The sequence below is a fragment of the Triticum aestivum genome, chromosome 3B (genome assembly GCF_018294505.1).
Source record: "Triticum aestivum cultivar Chinese Spring chromosome 3B, IWGSC CS RefSeq v2.1, whole genome shotgun sequence".
Taxonomy (NCBI): Eukaryota; Viridiplantae; Streptophyta; class Magnoliopsida; order Poales; family Poaceae; genus Triticum; species Triticum aestivum.
In genome coordinates this window covers 745588457-745599176 of record NC_057801.1, presented here as the reverse complement: position 1 = coordinate 745599176, position 10720 = coordinate 745588457, and positions in this window count along the sequence as shown.

The window sequence follows — 10720 nt, the reverse complement described above, 5'->3', positions numbered from 1 at the left end:
TACATTGTCGAAACCTGACATCATCCTTCTCCACCGGAAGATCTAGCTGGCCACGAGAAACATACTGCCATGCTGAGTACAGGGACAGTGCACGAACATGCTCGTGCCGATCTCATCATTGGGTGTCGACAGAGGCCACACGCCGGAACAACGGTCCATCGCGCACCCGATTCAGTACTACGGGGACGTAAGTGACCCCCTGGGACGTGAACGGAGCCATACGGCGTTGTCGAGGACGGCGCCGGATGGGCCGCGCAACCGCTGCGGCTGTCTTCGGCGAGGACGCGGCCGTGGTCACCTTGTGCGCCGGCAGCATGGGCACGTCTCCGCCCCGCGGAGCCACTCCGTGATGCATCTTTCGTGGAAAGTGTGTGAACAGCCGGGCAATCTCGTGATGATTCCGCCTATGTTGGCCGCAGCGCCGGCGTCGGCCACCAGCTCCTCCATGCAGATCGGGCACTGCGCCGCCGCCGCGTCATCGCCGCCAGAAGCCATCGAGTTCACGTCCCTGGTGCAGCTCTCAGCGGACGATGCCTTCCAGAAGATCTGTTGTCTCCAACTCATTTGTGAATTGTGATGATGCATCGTGGGCTGATGCATAAAGTGGAGGGACTCAGGCCGGAGTCGGACTCACTAAGTAGGAAACAAACAGTTTGATAACCAAACCGATTTCTAGCCAGAAACAAAGCTAGCCGAAAATATTGCCCAAATTCCCTATTCGCCGCAGATTGTGTCGAACTGTCTCCCAGAACTGGGTATTTTCTGTATGTTTTCTTTTATACTTTTTTATGTATTTGTATGGATTTCTTTTAGTTTTTTATTTTTTTATTTGTCATTTTTCTGCTTTTCCCCTTTATTCTCTTTTTTCCTTTTTAAAAATTTCACCCTTTTAAATTTATTTTTAATTTCATAAAAAATTTAACGACTTCAAAAAATGTTCGCGTATTTAAAAAAACTGATTGTGTTTTCAAAATTTGTTCAGAGTTTCAAAAAATGTTTCCACTTTCAAAAAAAATTCACAGGCCCGAAATATGTTTGCTTTTTCCCAAATTTCGTTTGTAGTTTAAAATAATCTTTCCATTTTCACAAAAGTTCATGCTTTCAAAAACTGTTGCGTTTTCAAAAATTATCCGTGCTTCGAAAATTGTTCAAGTTTTTCCAAAAATGTTCAAAGTTCAAAAAATTGTTGACATTTCTCAGAAATAATCTGTGATTTAAAAAACATATTTTTAAAAAATATTCAGAATTTTAAAATAGTTCACAATTATCAAGAACATGTCTTGAATTTTACCAAAATGTTTCAGATTTGACGCTGCAGCGCTTTCTTAAATGTTATGCACTCCCATCAATCACCAGTAGCATCAGTTCCAATGGCTAGCATCACACATTTAGTATTGGAGGTCGAGTTTGATTTCAAGCAAGCGCATCACATTTTTGGGATTTTTATGTCTCAACTACAAAGACACTACTCGCTTCGCCCCAGTGGGCCGGCCTAGTCGCGTGGACTCCTATGTGATGCACTCCTATATGTATGTTATAAAATGGGCAAACCCTATTTAGCGCTGCAGGCGCCGGTGGGACCTCCGACGTGACGCGCGTTGCGTCCAACAGACGCTCGCCGCACCGGGGGGGGGGGGGGGGGGGGGGGCTAGTCGCGTGGACTCCTATGTGATGCACTCCTATATGTATGTTATAAAATGGGCAAACCCTATTTAGCGCTGCAGGCGCCGGTGGGACCTCCGACATGACGCGCGTTGCGTCCAACAGACGCTCGCCGCAGGGGGGGGGGGGGGGGGGATTGACCCTACTGGGCTGGCCCAGCTTAGAGCAAGTACGAAGGAACACATGTGATAATTCCAAAAAACGTAATAAGCGCATGCAAGGGATCGAACCCAGGACCTTGCAAGAACTTACTACTTCCATAGCCACTGTAATACCTGCAACTTCGTGTCGAAGATAGCATCCGAGTTGATGTGAACTATAAGCCGCGATAGGTTTCGACTCATTTTCAAATTTCGGACATGATTTCTTTGAAAAATTATACTTCTCCAGAAACACCAACATCTTTTGAAGAAAAAGAAACAAAATGTAATAAATAGACATTTTTTGAATTTACGAACATATTTTAGAAACGTGATTTTAAAAAAAAAATAGGAAAAGACTTGACAATTTTAGTATTGTTTTGAGAATAACAAACATTTTTCCCAAATTGTGAACATTTTTTTATTTGTGAAGAAAATTTGAAAACGTGATTTTCGATTTTGTGAACAAATTTGGAAAGCTGAAACATTAATTGAAATTCCCAACATTTTTTAGATTTATGAAAAAAGCAAATAGTTTTTAAATATCATACTATTTTGAGTGTCAGAACGAATGTTTAAAACCTGAGCAATTTAAAAATTCTAGAACAAAATTAGAAACCCGGAACATTTTCTCAACTTTCCGAACATTTTTTTAAATTGCGAACAAATTTTCCAAACATGAACATTTTCAAAATTTGTGATTTTTTTGAAATTTCCTAAATTTGGGAACAATAACTTAAAATGCGAACATTTTTCAAATTTCTGAACATTTGTTAAAAATAGAAAATACAATGAGAAACAGAAAGGGAAAAAAAGAATAAAAAAACAGAGAGAAACCGGTTCAGAGAACCGTCTGTAAGATTCCCAAAACGCAGAAAACCAGACAGAACTGCCAGAAGATTCCTAAAGCCGAATCACGTAATTGGGCGGCCCAGTGCATGCGATCCCGCTCCCTCCCCTGTGTGCGTTTGCTCGACATAATATGACGCAATGAGCGTCCAAATTGTCTCAAAAAAATAAAACGAGCGTCCAAAACCTAGATCGTTTTCTGTTATTTCTTTTTTTTTCTCATCCTGGTTCATTGAATTGTTTGCAAATTCGTGAACTCTTTTTAAATCAATGATTTCTTTTCAATTCGAAGGACTTGTTCTGAAAATCGATGAACTTATTTCAAATTTGTGAACTTTTTCCAAATCAATGAACTTTTTTTTTTCAAATCGGTGATATTTATTCACAATTGATGAACTTATTCATAACATCGTGAACTTTTTAAAATATCGATGAAATTTTTGAAATTTGATGAACTTTTTTAACAAATTCGATTAACTTTTTTCAAATTCTATGAACTTTTGTTAAAACCAATGAACTTTTTTCAAATCCGATGACATTTTTTTGATGAACTTTTTTTTCAAATTCAATGAACTTTTTTTAAATTCTATGAACTTTTTAAAAAATCAATGAACTTTTTTTGAATTGGATGACTTTTCCAATTTCGATGATTTTGTTTTAAAACTCTATGAACTTTATATCAAATTCAATGAACTTTTTTTCAATTTGGTGATTTTTTTTCAAATTCGATTAGCTTATTTCCAAAATCAATGAGCTTCTTTCACATTCGGTGATTTTTTTTCAAAATCGATGAACTGTTTTTCCAATCTTGTGAACTTTTTTTCTAGATTGATGATTTTTTTTCAAAATCAATAAGTTTTTTTATATTCCTTGTTTTCTACATTTTTATGAATTCAATGTTCGAAATTTACGTTTTCTATTTAAAATTAATTTATACTGCGCATATAATATACTAGATGATTCCCTGCGCGTTGCTGCGGGAGCTCTTAGCCATATATGGTGGTTATACATAAATCGACAACTTTGTTTCCATAGTAGATATATGATCTTAAGATGAAAAAAATGGTATGGACATAGTACTTGGGGTATAGTTATAAAGATTATAAAATCTGAATTATACAACCACCACAAGAAATCTCACATGACTTGCATAGATATTAATATATGTAAACACAATAAGAAAATGGATTCCAAAATGGGGACGCTATGAATGGAAATGCACAAATTGTCATGTTGAGATTCTTTGCTTACTTAAGATCCGAAAAGAATGAATGGTAATTTACACATCAAGATGTAAATCAATAATCTATGCATACTTCAAATCTGCAAATAATGTAAACTAAACACGAATATTAGCCATTGTAGTAGCTTACTATGTTTGAACGAAACTCTTATCGACAATAAGAACAGAACGAATCATATCATCGGAGCAAAAAGATAACAATTTATTCTCTCTTTTTTCCCCAAAGCGAGTTCTAATTCCTTTTGTCTCAAAAGTCTGGTGAAAATACCATGAGAACTTATACATAAATAAGAACCGATATCCAAATTATCAACTTGCAGCCGGAATCTGTTTGCAACTAAACTTGAAAAATAATGAGCCACATTAAGCAAGTTAAAAAACAATGAAAATTTGTATCGTTTAGGATCTCAAACATGATGAATTCTTTTGTTCAAACCTCAGACAATAGGCATATTCCAGATTTTTATTGCAGCAAATGAAAATTGGGCACACACTACATGGAGTCCGGCAATCAAATACTTCACAAAACTTGCAGTATTTGTGCTGATTTGAGCTCTCGTGCTTAACTTCCCATTTATCCCGATCGTTGTCCTTTTGAACTTTCATATAGGTATACCAAAGGACGTTTATCCCTACAATATATATAGTCGGGTATCAGGATACCAATGGTTCGCAAAGGAGCCATATCTATCTATATGTGGTAAGAAAATATATACTTAAAACAACATCATGTTTGGATTCATAACAGAGATACTTGAGTAGAGGAGGACAGGAAGATCAACGGCCTAGCAGGGCTTTTAGTGAACTGAGATGAGCGGCAACTGCAAAAATAATAATAATAAAAGGGATGAACCTTAAATTGGGTATATACCATAGAATAGATAACCCGTGTTGTTGATGATATGTTCAAATATCTACCTGCTTGCTCCATAAAGCAGCAAAATGATTTGTCATCTTCGTATTCGGTTGTACTTTGCATGAACATCCGAAGAACCGCTTTCAATATATTCTGCATGCTGCAAGGTGCAACATAAATAGGTCAAATGCTAGACAATGTGAAGTCCATCGTAATTAAGGATTTATAGTAAACCTTCTTTGGTCCTCTACCAACAGACTTCTCATGATCGTAGTCCTGAACGTATTAAATCTTTCCGTATAACTTAACATTGCATTCAATACTTTAATCTTCTCAGTTCCTAAGAAGCACGAAAAATGAGAATACATGGTCAGCCATGATAAGAAATCCACACCTTTGAAGCAAATCAAGGAAAATGACCCTCTCATATAATCACCAAACATCATCCAAAAATAGAAGCATGTAGTATACACCTCTGAAGAAACATATCCCACTGAGTCGTATATACTACATTTAATATCAGGTCAATTTGTGGCCTAACTGTGCTACAACTTACCTCAAACAGATGGATGCCTAGGCGCAGTTACAGCAACCGATTTTCCATCTCCTTTCCCAGGTATTTCTCCACCAGGGTTGCATAGTCAGGATTCAAATCACAGAAAACTCCTCCGTGAGTGGTTTGTTGTCAGCAGATTTTGCCCGGAGAGACCTCCACCGACGACCACAGCACCCACGGGAGCGGCTACACCTGAATAGCTACACTGATTGGTGGAAGAGCGGACGCGGAATTAGCAGCCATGGTCGCCGGAGCGGCGTCGCGCGCAATGGATGGCGGGGTGGCTTGCAAAGGTCACATTTAGCAGTGTCGATCGGGACGCCTGGTACTGTCGACGGGGTGAGAGCAACATCGCCTGGGTCGTGGGGCGGCTCGACCCCGCCGCTCACCGGGGTCGCACTGGATGGCGTGCCTCGCTCGCCGGGGCTGGTTCACCAGTGTCACATGGCAGCGACGCTGTGCTCGCCGGGTCACTCTGGAGGACTCCCGAGGTGGAATGGCGTACAGGATGCACGGCCACATGCGCCTGGTGGTGGATTTTTGTGATCAGATTCATTTGTCAGTTAGGGAAGGGGAAGCGGAAGGGAAAAGCCAATGGAGTTTTTCTGATTTGATTAGATTCATTCGTCAGTTATATGGAAGGGGTAGCGATGGGAAAAACGGAAGGAGGATTTATTTACTCTAGTGGAACCGAACGTGGCCTTAAAGTTTTAGATGCCGATAACGCCCACACGTGTGGGCGTTAAAGGATCTGGCCACACACCGTGTGTGGTGTGAGCAGGAGACAACCCACACGAGTTGTGTGTGGGCGGACATTAGAATTACCCACGCGTGTGGGCGTGGCTACTTCGTGCCACACGCCTAACAAGTACTACTCATCTCTATCTCGCGCGTGTGACACGAAGCAAAAATGCACACAGGTCCCAGCGCAGCTACGTTAGGTACCCGTGGGATGACGATTTAGTTGCCATCCTGGTTGGCAGATGTAGTTATCCGGAATGGCAAGTGTAGTTGTAAAAGGCTGGCAACTCTATCTGTTTTGATTAACTATAGTTGCCATGTCTAATTTATGGTAGTTGCCGCGTGTAATCAAATCGTAGTTACCGTGTGTGATTAACTACTTGCCACACATGGTCAAATAGTAGTTGTCATGTGTGTTTACCTAGTTGCCACGTGTGGTCCAACCATAGTTGACATGTGTAGTTAATCGCAGTTGCCATGTGTGTTTATCTGGTTGCCACGTACGCGCAACTGTAGTTGCCGTCTAGCAAAAGAATCACAGTTGCCATGTTTGTTTACCTAGTTGCCACGTTCGCGTAACTGCAGTTGTCATCCATAATGTAGGAGTGTCGTGTGGGCGAAAATCAGTTCGTCCACACGTGCATGGACTAGGTGGTGGCTGTGTGGGCAGAAACTAGTTCGCCCACACAGCGCAGCTGGCAACAGCGTGATGCGGGGCGTGTGGGCAAACTCTCCAACGCCCATACACCAGCCCCGTCCTACGTGACACATCAAATCTCCCTTTTCGTGTAAAGATTCGTGCAAAAGACAATCAACTACCATCCAAGTGTGTGGGTGAGTTGGAGAACGCCCACATGTGTGGGCGTTAGTGTTTCCGGAAGTTTTTCCCTCAAGCTAGCAGCGCTGATGTAGCAGGATGGATCCTGCGCGGAGCCGCAAGCCAGTGTGTGGCGAGCGCAGGGCGAGCGCAGGATGGGTCTTTACCAGCAGTAATTGAAGAGAATGTGGCTGTTTTCTATTGTAGTGGGTCCCACATTTAAGCCTCTAACTAAATGCTGACGTGGCAGTGCTGCTGATGTGGATAGGCTGCATGTCAAGAGAAATAACATAGTGAGGATGAACAATTTAGGTATTATAGATTAATTATGTGCAGTACTAAAAGGGTTAAATAGTATAGTTTCCTTCTATTAGACAAGAAAGTAGTGGCTGGTCTAGTGGTGAGCACAGCGTGGCAGGCCGTTGCTTGACACTTCTGGGGCATAGTTGTGACGCCCCCGATTCAATTGTACACTAATAATGCATGCAAATGTGTACGATCAAGATCAGGGACTCACGGGAAGATATCACAACACAACTCTAAAAGTAAAATAAGTCATACAAGCATCATATTATAAGCCAGGGGCCTCGAGGGCTCGAATACAAGTGCTCGAACATAAACGAGTCAGCGGAAGCAACAATATCTGAGTACAAACATAAGTTAAGCAAGTTTGCCTTAAGAAGGCTAGCACAAACTAGGATACAGATCGAAAGAGGCGCAGGCCTCCTGCCTGGGATCCTCCTAAACTACTCCTGGTCGTCGTCAGCGGCCTGCACGTAGTAGTAGGCACCTCCAGTGTAGTAAGAGTCGTTGTTGACGGTGGCGTCTGGCTCCTGGGCTCCGGCATCTGGTTGCGACAACCAGGTAGAAGGGAAAGGGGGAAAAGAGGGAGAAAAGCAACCGTGAGTACTCATCCAAAGTACTCGCAAGAAAGGAGCTACACTACATATGCATGGGTATATGTGTAAAAAGGCAATATCGGTGGACTGAACTGCAGAATGCCAGAATAAGAGGGGGATAGCTAGTCCTATCGAAGACTATCCTTCTGGCAGCCTCCGTCTTGCAGCATGTAGAAGAGAGTAGATTGAAGTCCTCCAAGTAGCAACGCATAGCATAATCCTACCCGGCGATCCTCTCCTTGTCGCCCTGTTAGAGAGCGATCACCAGGTTGTATCTGGCACTTGGAAGGATGTGTTTTATTAAGTATCCGGTTCTAGTTATCATAAGGTCAAGGTACAGCTCCGGGTCGTCCTTTTACCAGGTACACAGCTATTCGAATAGATCAACTTCCCTGCAGTGGTGCACCACATAACCCAACACGCTCGATCCCATTTGGCCGGACACACTTTCCTGGGTCATGCCCGGCCTCGGAAGATCAAAACGTCGCAGCCCCACCTAGGCACAACAGAGAGGTCAGCACGCCGGTCTAACTCCTATGGCGCAGGGGTCTGGGCCCATCGCCCTTTGCACACCTGCACATTGCGAACGCGGCCGGAAGCAGAACTAGCCCCCTTAATACAAGAGCAGGCTTACGTTCCAATCCGGCGCGCGCCGCTCAGTCGCTGACGTCACGAAGGCTTTGGCTGATACCACGACGTCGAGTGCCCATATCTTTCCCGCGTAGTTGGTTAGTGCGTATAGGCCAGTGGCCAGACTCAGATCAAATACCAAGATCTCGTTAAGCGTGTTATTATGAAGCAATCGCGAACGCCATCCAGGGCCAGGCCCACCTCTCGCCTAGGTGTTCTCAAACTGCCCTGTCGCTCCGCCACAAAGATCCACACAGAGGGCCGTCGGGACAAAGGTCCTTTCAGCCCCCAATCCATGAATCACTCGCGGGACCTCAACGAGCCAACCCGACTTTAGTCACCATCTGTATAGTATGTATATATGTATAGTATATACCCGTGATCACCTCCCAAGTGATCACGGCCCGATAGTATAGCAAGGCAGACCGACAAGAATGTAGGGCCACAGATGATAAACTAGCATCCTATACTAAGTATTAGGATTGCAGGTAAGGTATCAATGACTGTAGCAACAATGACAGGCTATGCAACAGAATAGGAGTAACCGAACAGTAACATGCTACACTACTCTAATGCAAGCAGTAGAGAGAAGAATAGGCGATATCTGGTGATCAAAGGAGGGCCTTGCCTGGTTGCTCTGGCAAGGAGGGTTCGTCAACTCCGTAGTCGAACTGGGGTCGCCGGCAGTCTTGGGGTCTACCGGAAAGAAGTAACGGAGGGGGAACACAATAAATAACAATGCAATCAAAGCATCACAAAGCATAACATGGCAATACGCGGTGCTAGGTGTGCCCCAAAGCGGTAGTAGGTGATACAGGCGAAAGGGGGAAACATCCGGGAAAGTATCCCCGGTGTTTCACGTTTTTGGACAGATGAACCGGAGGAGGAAAGTTGCAGTTTCACTATGCTAGGGACACATGGCGGACGAACGGACTGCATATTCGGATTCATCTCGTCGTTCTGAGCAACTTTCATGTATAAAGTATTTTCATCTGAGTTACGAATTATTTAATATTAATTTTCAAAGTTTTTAAATGATTTTCTAATTTCTGGATTTAATTTAATTCGAAATTAAAAATAATATTTAAATGCTATGTGTACACAGGAAGTGTACCCAGCCATATGCAACAGAGGCTGGCATGGGGCCCAGTTGACTTGGTCAACTGCCCAATCAGCAGAGGCTGACTGGTGGGCCGGGGTTGAGTCAGCAGAACAGCGGCCCCACTGGTCAGTGAGAGAGTTTAAGAACATGTTTTATTTAACTTTAGTTAGTGGGCCTGACGTGTAAGTGGCTATTAACTTAACAATTTAACCTAGCCATTTTATTTAGTGGTGGGGGCCCGCGTGTCATTGACACTGGGTTGTTAGATTAGTTAAATAGATTATTTACGTTTAGGTTAATTAGGGAGGGTTCACATTTCAGTGCCTGTTTAGGTGTTCGGGTTAGTGCTGAAATAGGGGTTAGTCACGTGCCACGTCAGCTCGTTAATGGCGGTGAGGCCGAGCTTGCTGGCGACGTCCGCGCACTTGGTTCTGCCGACGGTTTGCGATGCGACTAGAGCTATAGGTGCGTCACGAGGAGGCGCGTCTATGGTGGCTGCGGGATGGCCAGCGGCAGGAGGTCAAGGCATCGGGAGGGCGCGCACGGGGGCGCCGTGGGCGACAGCGGCTGGAAGCGGGCAACGGGCAGGGGCCGGTCAGCGCATGTGCGGCAACGTCGGCGGCCGGAACGAGCGATGGGGACGGGAAGAGAGGGAAGTGCTCACGGACGGTGTAGGGGAGTGGCAGCGAGCTCGAGGAGGAGGACGGGGACGACGGCGGTCCGGCGATGTTGGCGAGGTGGAGTAGCTTCGGACGGCATCGGGCGACGAGGCGCGGCGTCGAGGTGGTTCCAGGGACGTTGAGCGGCGGCGTTGTCGAGGGCGCCGGCGATGTCGGGGCGGCCCCCTCCCAATCCAGATCGGGCAGAGGGGCCCGAGGGAGAGGGGGGTCAGCGAGGAGGAGGTCGAGGACGGCCTGTCCGGCTGGGAGGCGGCGGTTCCTCGGGCGCGGGCGCGCCAGCGAGGTAGAAGCGGAGCGACGGCGGTCGATGGGGTCGGGCCCCTTCCCTATCCAGATGGGATCGAGAGGAGAGGGGGAAGGAGAGGGAGAGGCGAGCGAGTGGGGGAGTGGGGGTGTCGGTGGGATAGGGTTTGACCGGGTGGGGGTTAGTAGGCGTGGGTGGGCCAGCCTGGTTGGCCTGATGGCTAGCTGGGCCGAGGCCTAGTGGGGGGAAGGGGGCAGGCTTTTTTTTAGTTAGGTTCTGCTTTTCTTTTTATTTAATTGTT